This window comes from Dermacentor albipictus, chromosome 2, assembly GCF_038994185.2.
Source record: "Dermacentor albipictus isolate Rhodes 1998 colony chromosome 2, USDA_Dalb.pri_finalv2, whole genome shotgun sequence".
Lineage (NCBI taxonomy): Eukaryota > Metazoa > Arthropoda > Arachnida > Ixodida > Ixodidae > Dermacentor > Dermacentor albipictus.
In genome coordinates this window covers 112,022,624-112,034,338 of record NC_091822.1, presented here as the reverse complement: position 1 = coordinate 112,034,338, position 11,715 = coordinate 112,022,624, and the positions used below count along the sequence as shown (strand labels likewise).

Sequence of the window (11,715 nt, the reverse complement as noted above, 5' to 3'; positions counted from 1 at the left end):
TACTTTTGTGGTCAATAGTTCAGTTCGCATGGTTGCGGCACGCATTACCTTTTTTTTTAAATACAAACGACGAAAACTGTGCGTGCAAACATTAGCACGGCGTTTGCGACGTTTGAATTTGGCGCCTTTTTCCGCGCATGCCATTAGCTCCGGCCGGTGCACTGCGTTACTGCGCCAAAGAAAGTAGTTCATCAAAGAAGCGAAGCAAAAAACTTTCATACACTTGCAAATCGCAACAATTGTTCAGTATTAACATGAAATTACAAAATTTGTTATCAAATGGTACAATTCATGATAATATAAGCGTGTATTTGTATGAGTGTACACGTATAATTGCGCGTTTGGGTTGTTGATGCTTGGCACATTTCGGCGGCGGCACGCTGTTTGCTTGAGAGCTTCATGCGTTTTCTGCGTCCTTTGTGTGCTTCGCTGTGACATCTTTGGAATATTCCTGCGTGCTGCTCGCTTTTTATGGGCTTGTTGCCTCGAAGAGCGCCATGATCGCCTCCGACTCAGCGACATTAAGGGTGAGTGAGTTTCGAATTCCCTTTGTTCGTCCATTGCGACGTGAACGGAGCGCGGAAATGATTTTAGCGCTTGTGCGTGTCTTCCGCGCGCCTCTTTTCTAGTTTTCATTCCTAGTACTATCCTTCCGTTGCCAGAATTGGTTGTACAGCACTAGATTCGTGGTATATAACATGGAGCTTTGTCCTGGTTTAACTTTACACTCCGCTTGTGGTGACGTAAGGCAGCTATGTGGTGCCAGCTAAAACAGGGCATGTTGTACGCCATGATTTCTGATACGGTATTCGAGCACCGATTGAGTTAGCCTTATTAATGAGCGCAAAACAATGCGACGTGAAACCATCCGATCTGTACTGTAATCGGAAGATATTTTGTTTGCGCAACGCTAGTACAAGACGTGGGAGCGAGCTTGTAGCGGCGTGGGGCGCTGGGATCGGCGAAAGTGTATTCTGTTGCGCTGAATTCCCTTTAGGAACGAGTGACTAGGCTGCTATCTGGCACGCCGTGCGGCCGATGTTCGCGCGATCGGAAAACACAGAGGAGGCTGTCGCGCAATAATAATAAAGAATTTGAAGGGTGTACATGTGATTCTATGCGATACGTGAGATACAATAGAGGGGGATGCCACAGAGTGCTGCGAAATCATCGAGTTATACGCCTTGCCAACCGCGTGTGTTTTGTTTTCCACCAGTTCGCGCGCATCCAGCTTTCTTTTTTCATCTTCGTTCGACGCCATCGAGTGCTTCGCCCCAAACGGCTTCGCGTAGGCGCTCTTAGCATTCACGGTAAGGCAGATTTCATGGCACTCCAGGTCCTACAACATTCAAAATAATGTAATTTCGTGAAATTGCAGCTTTTCGCACTTCAGTAAGTGATTGATTTAACAAAATTTTAAAATCAGTAGAGGAACGAGATGCCTGGCATATCTGCCTTGTCGTCCCACTGGGTTTCTAGGCGGCATGTATACGTTATCGGCAACATAAACATCAATAATCAGCATTGTTTCTTGTGACCATAGAAGTAGCTAGTTATGTCGAAAAGCTATTTTTGCTTTGAATCCGAGCACTAAATAGTGAATAGATTGAAAGGGGAGCGCATAGTTGTGAACTAAATGACAACGCTTTGCCACAAGCTTGGAATAATGCATTGTCGAAAGAGCAGTTCTGTGAAATTCTTTCTTTGAGAGTAAGCAAAACTTCAGTAGCATCAGGTAGACGGGGAGTAAAAGAATGCAACACTGTGGTTTTATACGAAGGAGCATCCTTTAATATGTGGCCATAACAGTTCAGTAGATGCATGGAAATAATTTTTAAAACAATAGAGGAATGTGAAATAAATTATTTGACAAGCTCACACTGCCATTGGCAAGAGCGGCCACACTTTAGTGTATTCAATGACTAGTCATTTGTATCCGTCTATTTATGTCAGCCTAATGGTCCATGTAGCTCTTTTGATTGTTGATTATGCTGCATTGTGGCATCACATTTTAATACTGACATCTTTTTTCAGATTCAAAATGAGCTGAGAGACACCCAAGCTGGAATGCTAAAGGTGAATTCTTTGGCCATCCATTCTGTAACGTCACCATGATCAAATACAGTGATGCCGTGAAAATGTATTGCAGGAAGCAGAAAAAACAACATTGCTGATGCAACTGCAAGGCATTTGCTCCAGTGATCAATTGGTGCAGAGTGCCTTCATTAGGAGACATGGTGCCTTTAAGCACTCAGCTGAAAGACTGCAACTGCACCGGGACTGGGAGTGAATTTCAGTGTCACTTGTGAACATATTAAAGATAGAATGTGCCTTCTTCAGGGTATATGCCTGATATGAGGGGGGTGTTCAGAAACAGTGTGGACATTAGTGGTCTACGTGAGTGCACATCTTCCTAGTTTTACCTATGTCATGCAGCAGTGCACTGCTAGAGGTATCAAACCAGAGCAGCAGCACCCTATGAGAAAGTTGGCTGAAGAACGAGCAGTGATCAAAGCTTTCTGCATTTCAAGGGCCAAATTCCAAAAAGATTGATGCCGAGCTGTACGGTGTGAAGTGCCGGTCACCACATACTGTAGCCAGCATGGCATGAATCTCCTTGGCATTATGCCTCGTTAGGATACAGAAATTGCATCACTGCTCCTAAAAAAAATTGGAAATTGGGAGGTTGAGGGGAAGTGGCAGGGCTCCCCTCTGGATCAGCCAGTGCATGTCCATTGCTATACTGATAATCCTACCTTAATGAGAACCAGTGATGCATGTTAACCTATTACGCAGCTAAGTGCATTCCTTGTTTTGTATTAAGCGGACACTAATTACACCTTAAATGAATTTAAAATAAAGCATCGTTTTAAATATCTACTTCTGTAAATTTCTTGGTAATTGCTTGATTATTAGAGAAAATAAAGCTCAACGTTCAATTTTCTGAGTATCGCCCCAAAATCTTCGTGCTGACATCTCATTGTCACATCGTGGATTTCAAGTATTTTTACAAACTTGGGTTGTATTGTTTCAGTAAAAGTTCCTGACGGTTCTTATTTTAAGTTTTTGGAATACAGTGAAGAACATCTTTATTTGTAAAAAAAATTGCTGCACCTGAACAGACATCATCAAAATCCATGACGTCACAGCAAGCGGGTGTGGTAACTTCAAGGCAGCACTGCCACCAATCTTTCCTCTTGCTGCTTTTACAATTTACTCAGCCTCTTGTCATGGTACGAGTGAATCTCTTGAATTGTAGGAAGGTCATTTACAGATACATCTAAAATAATTTTTCTCTTTAGTGCTTTCTTGCCATAGTTGCTTAGGGGTGTTGGCACAGCGCCGCTAAGCACGAGGTCACATGATCAAACAACCGCATTTTGATGGAGGTGAAATACAAAACTGCCCATGTACCTTGCAGCCTGATTTGGTAAAAATTAATCCACAGTTCCCCACTATGGCGTGCCCTAAAGCCTGTTTCACATGCAAGCGAAAATGCTTGCAAATCCTGCCGCCGCGCCGCAGAAATCAGTTTCAAGCGGCGGTGGGAGCGGCAAGGTTCGGGCAAGTTGGAATTTCATCGCAGCGGCAGAGCGGCAGCACTGCTTCCGAACGGCCCACCTCGACACGTGACCAGCGGAGGATTAGTGCTGGAAAGCCTGTGCATAGGACGATGTTTATTTACTTGGTACGCGTGGTACAGGCAACATGCCAAGAGAGCTTTTCAACGAATTGTTAAATTGCTAAGCGCAGGATATGTATTTATAAAATAAATATTTGAGAGGCAGGGACAAAGCAATGTTTATGTTGGTAGTCGCAAACTACCGAAACTGGCTGAAAGTCCTGTGTTTTATGCCAGCAACATTGCTATTCGCAGCAGCGGAAAATGCGCGGCGGCAATGCATATGAAACGAAACTTTGCGATAAGCTTTGCAGTGCCGCGTCGCTGTTCGCTCCATTCGCTGAATCGCTTGCATGTGAAACAAGCTTAAACATCAGATTGTCGTTTTGGCACTTAAAACGCCAAAATTTAATTAATTAAATTTTACTTTAGTGCTCCTTTAAGCGGTAGAATTCATGATCTCTGCAAAAACTCATGCTCAAAGTATTTTCCGTAAAGATTAAATAAACTAGATATAAGTGTCTATTTATATTTTGAATTCTGTGATACGTGATGACTATTAGTGGTACAACGAGACAGAATTGTAATACAATGTGTGACGGCACGATGATGCACATCGACGAAATGACCGAGTCTCCCTAGAGGTCCCTGACATGGACATCAACTGACTGTCCACAAACTTCTGAGTTCACTCCGTGATCTTGTGCAGCCTGTGCTTTGCGAGTAGATTAATTTAATTGAGGTTTAATTTAATTAATTTAATTTACTGTCCTTGCGGCTTATGTACATTTCATACAGTGGAGTGGAATCTCGCATTACTTCTGGAGCACAGCAAGCGAACGTGATGTGTAGTGGTAATCTCAGTAATGATCGACAATCATGTCCCACTTCGAGCTCCTAATGCTGCTTGCCAACACAAGCAGCAGCATCTGCTCAAGATAGCGTGAAAGAGATTCATTGAAAAGTGGCATATGCCTAGGGTCGCATACCCAGTCACCCAAGCTGTTCCAACGGTTGGTATTGAACTCTTCCCTCAACATAGCAGCCCAATCTCCCCATTAGACCATGGCTACATATTCACACAAATGCATGGGACAATCGAGACAAACACCTGAAAATATGAAGTATCCCAAGAATGGTAATCACAATAAATAGTACTAGATGTGCATTAGCGCAAGCTCTTGGGCCAGTGGGTGCTTGATGAACTTGAAAAGGGGGGGTACCAGCAAAACAAAGGACGCGCACACATGGAAAAGGCGTTAGACAGGGACGAACGCTGGTCCGTCCCAATGTCCGTCCATGTCTAATGCCGTTTCCTTGTGTGCGTGTCATTTGTGTTTCGCTGGTGCTCCCCTTTTTCAAGTACTAGATGTTTGGATACTTTGGTTTATTTTTCTTGTTTGTGCTGGATTGTTTTTCTGAAACATGGGGCATCCAGACAGCATCAGAAGCTTGTAAGAAGTCAAGTTTAGCATTCTAGATTTGCAACAGGTACTTTTGTAATTTATTTGCAGTAGGGCTGTTGTGTGAATGTACTTGAAAGGCTTAAAACTGTTTTGCTAACATTTACTTAAACATGCAGGTTCACATACGCTGTAAGAGTACACATTGAGAACGTTATCCTGGCCCAGCTTACCATGGCCTGCCATGGTGAACCAGGAAAGTTTGCAAGGGCCTTGCTTCACCATGTGTTCACAGAGGAGGAGCTCATGGGCCATTTGGGCTTTGGAAATAACACCAAGGGGCAACAGAGGCTCTTGACCCCATCAGGGTCAGTGCTGTTATAGGCAAGTACCATATACCCTTTCCGGTTGCATTTTTACATTCACATTTCTTTTCTAAATTTATGAACTTGCCATTGGCATAACAAACGACTTTCATGTAGCCTGTGTGTGCAGTTGTGTGCTACAATAGCCTACCATTTGGAATGACTGTTCATATGATCTTGAGTGCCTAATGCCGCCATACTCAAATGCTTCCAAATTTAAAAGCTGCCTTCACTGCCGAAAGTTTTTAGCATCTCCACCAAATGAAATGAGCTGCATTTGTGCATTAGCAGTGCTACTTGGCTGTCATTGCAAGGAATAGTTGTCTGTGAAGCACGCTCCAAATCTGTTGGCATGGAGGACATGGTTAAGTAGCCTGAAAGTGTTAATACACGAATTGCGGAGAAGCTATGCTCAAGTGTGGTTACTGCTCAGCTCGAGCAGGAGCACGTTCACCAAATTGCAGAAATCAAAACAAAACAGCTCTCCATGTTCTGAGATGTGAAACAGTAGTTTCACCAATTTTAACAGACCACATCAAATCAAAGTTGCTCCTATCTTGAAGCAGGTCCATGTGATCCGAGACAGCAACCTTTCAGCGGAGGGAACCTGAGTGTTGTGGCAATTTTCTTTTGGTAGTTTCAATCAAAGAAACAACAGGGACAGAGTTGCCAGCTTCACAGTCAACAGTACTATGTTTAGTGGATGCTTACTTATTCTAAGCACCTAACCTATGACTCGTATTTATTAACATGCACTTTATCACTTTGTATTCTAAGATATGAAAAAAATATTTATGTGGCTTTTCCCCATATACTTCAATAAATGGAGAATAGGCTCTTGGGGCCTAATGTATAAAGCTTCTTACAGACCATCGGACATGTCCACTACTCCCATTCTGAAATTGTTAGAATTGTTTCCTGCTTCCTTAATGGTTATGAACCATTGCCAAGTAGATTATGGGCTTAAATTTATCAAAAAGATGAATGGGCTTTTCTGTCGCTCTTGTTTAGCCCGTTGAGGATCACATTTTGGGGAGAAATATGCCTCTAATTTAGGAGTTATATATCTTTTGTGGTGTGCACATACTCAAAACTTTCGACTTGAATAGTGTCCTATTCAATTTAGTCCTTGAATGGTCACTATTTGTAAATGTGAGTATTATTCTAATATTTCGAAACACCAATAAAACATGAGATTTGCGCCAAAGTACGGTAAATTTTCACCTCCAATAACATAGTATAGACGTAAAACGTAAGAACTTGTAAGAATAGCAGACCAGGCTACGTTACTAAAGTAGCTGTACTTTAGAGGCTGTACAGCAATCATTCATGCTTACTGAAAAGTCCTGTGCATGTGAAGAAACTTTTTGCTGATCCATTTGTGCTTTTAGTAAACAGCTCTTCATAACATAACAATGACAGAAACTTGCTAACTTTAAGAATACTAGTATGTGAACCTCATCTTACATTAATTGTGATATCAGCTGTTCATTATTCAGAAGCTATCCAATATTTGATTTACTTCTGGCATTATTCGGTTCAGTCTCAAAAATCACTTTTCGCGCATCCTTAATATTGTTATTGCAGATTTAAGTTCTTCAGAGCGACTTTCCGAGAAAATAAACTGGTAAATAATTTTTTAAAATAACAATAAAGTGGCAATACCATTTCAGTATTTGCAGTTTTACATGTTTTATTTTTTTATGCAGGATAAAGCAGCATAATTTTTTCTGTAATGAAACTTACGAAAACTTGTGGCAGCACTCCCAAATTAGTGCAATGACAGACACCAAGGAGCTAAGTGAAAAATCAGTTTGGGAGAAGGAGTGACAGCACTATAAGAATATTTTCTAGAAGTCTCAGAAGGTTGCAGCACCTCCAGTGGGAGGCTAGGCAACACTTTGTTCTGAAAAGGCAAATTTTTTCAGAACGTTCCATCACAGCGACAGATGTATGGCAGTGAACCCTAAAAGGGTTAAAGAAGTCAGTCCTATGGCATATGACTCTTAAAAGACAGCATTTCTTCGTATCTGTCACATTCTGCATGTGTCATGCTAAGCAGTTTGGCGCACAACTACACGGAATCCTCATTATAACAGTAATTCAGTCGTTGAGGCAGAAAACATACTTCGCTGTAAGCAGTGTCTTCTTTAATGTAGAAAGTCCTAAGTCATTGTAAGGCGAGAAGTACGTTCCGATTGCATGTGAACTCAGGAAACCTAACATCAAATGAAGCTACACTCAATTCTAGTGACATGACACTATTGTATTTGGAGCATGGAAAAGCACAGTGAAGTGCTGCACATTTTAATTATGAAACTTACAAGAAATAATTTTAGTTGTCAGTTCAGGTTTATTTATGAATGACATGAATTTTTTTCACCATTTTGTTTCTCAGCAAGCAAAGTTCACATCTTTGACATTGAAGATATTCATAAAGTTATATTGCTACAGTGTTTTGTTCCTCTTTGCCCTTTCCTGCATTTGACACTTAGTGGAGTCCTGTGCCACACTAAATAAATTTAAATGGTCATGCTGTAAAGCTGTACCCATGGAAAATTGGAATAAAGCAACAAATACATAAATCAATTTCATTGTAACAAGGGCATATTGCATGCCATTCTTTTGCATGTGGAAGTTGCTTTTTAAAACTTGTTCTGGCTTGTTTTTGCAGGCTTCACGTGTCGCAAATTTCCTGGTACCAACATGCCCTATGTAAAGAACTCTGGCCTCGCTTCTCGCATGGGACCCTGCCCATGAAGCAACTGCCCTTGCCCCTTCACCTCTGAAGAGCCCAAGTTGGACAGCTCAAACCAAAACACAAGTGTTGTGCTTTTGTAACTCTCGACATTTTTATGTTTTATGTTAGTCTCCTGAAGGGCCCAATTTGGATTTCTCAAATGAGCATACAAATGTTGTGCCTTCCTATGCCTTGACATTTTTATGTTAATTTTATTTATGTTAATTATGCTAGTCTCCTGAGAAGCCCACATTGGATTGCTCAATCCAGAATACAAGTGCTGTGCTTTGTTATAGTTCATTACATTTTTATGTTAGTTTTTGATATGGTTCCAGTAAGGATAGTGTTTCCTTATTAATATATTTTTTAAGTAGCTTAAGTCATTTCATGCCAAACCACCCAACAATTTTCTCAAGAACTGTTCCATTATGGCAAACCATTTCAAGTTTGCTTGATTTTGAGTAGGTACAACGAGAAAATTTTTGAGAAAATTTGCTTTCATACATACCCTTAAGTGATTCCAGGGCAACCAACCAGCGTTTTTTTGGCCATCACAGATATAGTTGAAGCTCCGAACTCTTGCTCCCCATTTATTTTCCTTCACAAAAATTTTTTTGAATTTTGCCAAAAATTTATTGTTCTTGCCCAGCTAAGCTAGAAGCCAGATACACGTTTCTTCTGAAAGGGAAATTGTATGATCCAGATATTCAGGTGGTGTTCATGTCAAGAGACTGAAGTGGTGTGACTGCCAAAATTTGCAAAGTTTGAATTTTCTTCTAACGTAGGGAAATACAGAAGGCACAAAATGAATATAAAATCAGACTGGTTGACTTGGGATAGCAGCAAAATATTTCAAGCCTTGGAGGTTCAGTTGATCAGCTAAAAAAACTAACGTTGAAATTTTTTGCAGGCTTCGTGTTGAAGGTAAAAAATTAGCTTTGGTGGTTGGCACAAAAGTATGTCACCCATCATTACACAGCCGTACATGTCTGCTATGCATGTGACAAGTAACAAAAAGTGATTATTCTTTAAGTGCGATAAGGTATTTTTTATAATGTTCCTTTGTGGATCACACATACAGCATAAATATAGCATAAATATATGAAGCCATGTCATCTAGCAAGGAAAGGTTGTTAATATAGTAGCCACAAGAACTACTCAACAAACTGACTTGCCTTTTTTATCATTACGAAGGCAGGTGACGTCAAGTGCTGCTGCTGCAGTCTCAGCTCGTATTTTTTTAACATTAAACGCAAAAAGTGGTCGCCAATGGTGTCTGATCACATCAGACTTAACATGGCACATATGACTTTTATAGATGAGCATGTTCCAGCTCTGAAACAGTGGTAGCAAACAACACCACAAGAATTTGTTCATACTCATGCAGGTTTTCAGTCTTAATTATGAAGGTGTTTTCTACTTGCATCATCATTGGGCTTCAGGGAGCAGGGCTCAAAGTGTCCTGCTCCCTCTATGTTGCATTGCAATGCGACATGCCCTTTAGGATGCTTTGTATGAACAATATCAGTGCTCTTTATAGATTTACTGTCTACATAATAGCTGATATTTCTTTTTCGAAACTGCATGAAACATATCTTTTAGCACTGCAGGATTCCCTCACATATTTATTACGTACGAGGTCTGTTAGAAAAGTATTCAACCTTCTTTTGCGAACACCTGATGAATATGAAACAAGCGCGTTTTCATCAGCCGCCCTTGAACCTTTGTGCGCATGCATGAATTTTTTCCCACCCGCCAATAGCGTGAATTGCTGGGACGCAGCGTTTGAATGAGGTAGTACAGTGCTCTCGTCGGTTTTTTATTGCAAGGAAAATGGCAGAGCGACTGGAGCAGTGCTACTGCATCAAATTTTGACAGAAACTGGGCGACAGCCAAGTGGAAACCATCTGGAAGATTCAGAGTGCTTTCGGTGACTGTGCTATGAGCAGCACACAGATTAAGGAGTGGTACAACCAGTTTAAAGACGGCCACACATCGGTGGAGAGCGAGCCACGCTCCAGTCGGCCATCAACATGCCGAAATGACCAGGTCATTGCCGAAGTGAACCCCGTGGTGATGCGGGACCGTCGTGTAACTATCCAAGAAATTGCGGAAGAGGTGGGCATCAGCACATTTTATCCACATTCCATTATCACCGAAGATTTGGCCATGAAGAGAGTTGCGCCAAAATTCGTTCACAAGCTGCTCATGGTGGAGCAAAAGCAACTTCATGTTGAAGTCTCACAGACATGCTGGATTCCACAAACAGTGACCCCAACTTCATGAACACCATAATCACTTGTGACAAGTCTTGGGTGTATGTTTACGACCTGGAAACCAAATCCCAGTCGTTACAGTGGAAGCATTCCACGTCGCCAACCAAAGACCGCTAAGTGTGCAGCAACGTCAAAGTGTTGCTGACTGCTTTCTTTGACTTCCGCAGTGTGGTACACCACGGATACACACCACAGGGTCAAACAATCACTAAAGACTACTACAGGGATGTCCTCCATGGCCTATGTGATGCTGTATGGAGCAAGATACCGAAGTTGTCAACAGGAAATTGGCACATCCATCACAACAATGCTTTTCTCGCGCTTGATTCAGACTTTTTTGGCGAAAAACCAGACTCCTGTAGTTCGACATGCTCCTTGCTCTCCAGATATGGCGGCCTGCAACTTCTGGCTGTTTCCCAAAATCAAGGGGCCATTGAAACAAGCGTGATTTCAGACAAGAGAAGACATTATGGCTGCAACGACAGCTGAGCTAAAGTCCATTCGGAAAGAGGCCTTCTCGGAATGCTTCTAACAATGGCAGCACCGCTGGGAGAAGTGGCTGGATTCCCAAGGAGACTACTTTGAGGGTGATTAGGTTTCCAACACTTCAGTTAGGCCAGTTTTTTTTCTTCAGCCAAAGGTCGGATACTCTTCTAACAGACCTCGTATTGATATTTTATGTGCAATGGCTGTATGGTTTACCTGGCCCACACCAAACACAAGCCTCGTTGCGTTAGAGCATGTGTCCCTTAGCAATAAAATGCAGACCCTAACACCGCTTCTCTGTCATCTGTGCATACGAAGCCAGCTTTGTCGTCTGCATTCCCGGCCAGCAAGCTGTGCGCACATCAGAGAAAAGTTGGTGCTGACAAAATTTCAAAAAAGAATTTCTCGCATTTAAAAATGCCTTTTTTAACTTCACACATGCATAGCAGACATGTAGAGCCATCCAATAATGTATCACATTTTTTCGCCAACTACGAAGGCTGTTGTTTCCTTGAACATGAAGCTTCTTGCAAAAGATTAGAATTTTTTTTTTTACAGGCGATCAGCTGAACCTTCAGAGCTTCATATATTTTTCTGCTATACTATGTCACCTGGGCTACCATTCTGTATTTAATTTCTGTCCTGTGAATTTTTTCGTACGAAAAAAAAAAACTAACGGATTGCAATTTGACTCATTTTTGCCGGTGCCAAAAGCAATTGAAGTATTCAAATATTTGAAAAATTGGCTATTTTGGCAGTTGCATCACTTCACCGTATTTCCACGCACACCATTTGAAGGCCTCGATCAATACAATGTGCATTT

At 41.6% G+C, this 11,715-nt stretch overlaps 1 long non-coding RNA gene across 1 annotated transcript; it reads left to right on the top strand.

Annotated features, from left to right (window-relative positions):
* Nucleotides 1-369: 369 nt before the first annotated feature.
* On the top strand, nucleotides 370-8,430 carry LOC139056053 (uncharacterized). Its single transcript, XR_011512114.1, has 4 exons — nucleotides 370-527; nucleotides 2,035-2,076; nucleotides 5,205-5,409; nucleotides 8,065-8,430. It is a non-coding gene; the product is annotated as an uncharacterized lncRNA (long non-coding RNA).
* The last annotated feature ends 3,285 nt before the right edge of the window (nucleotides 8,431-11,715 follow it).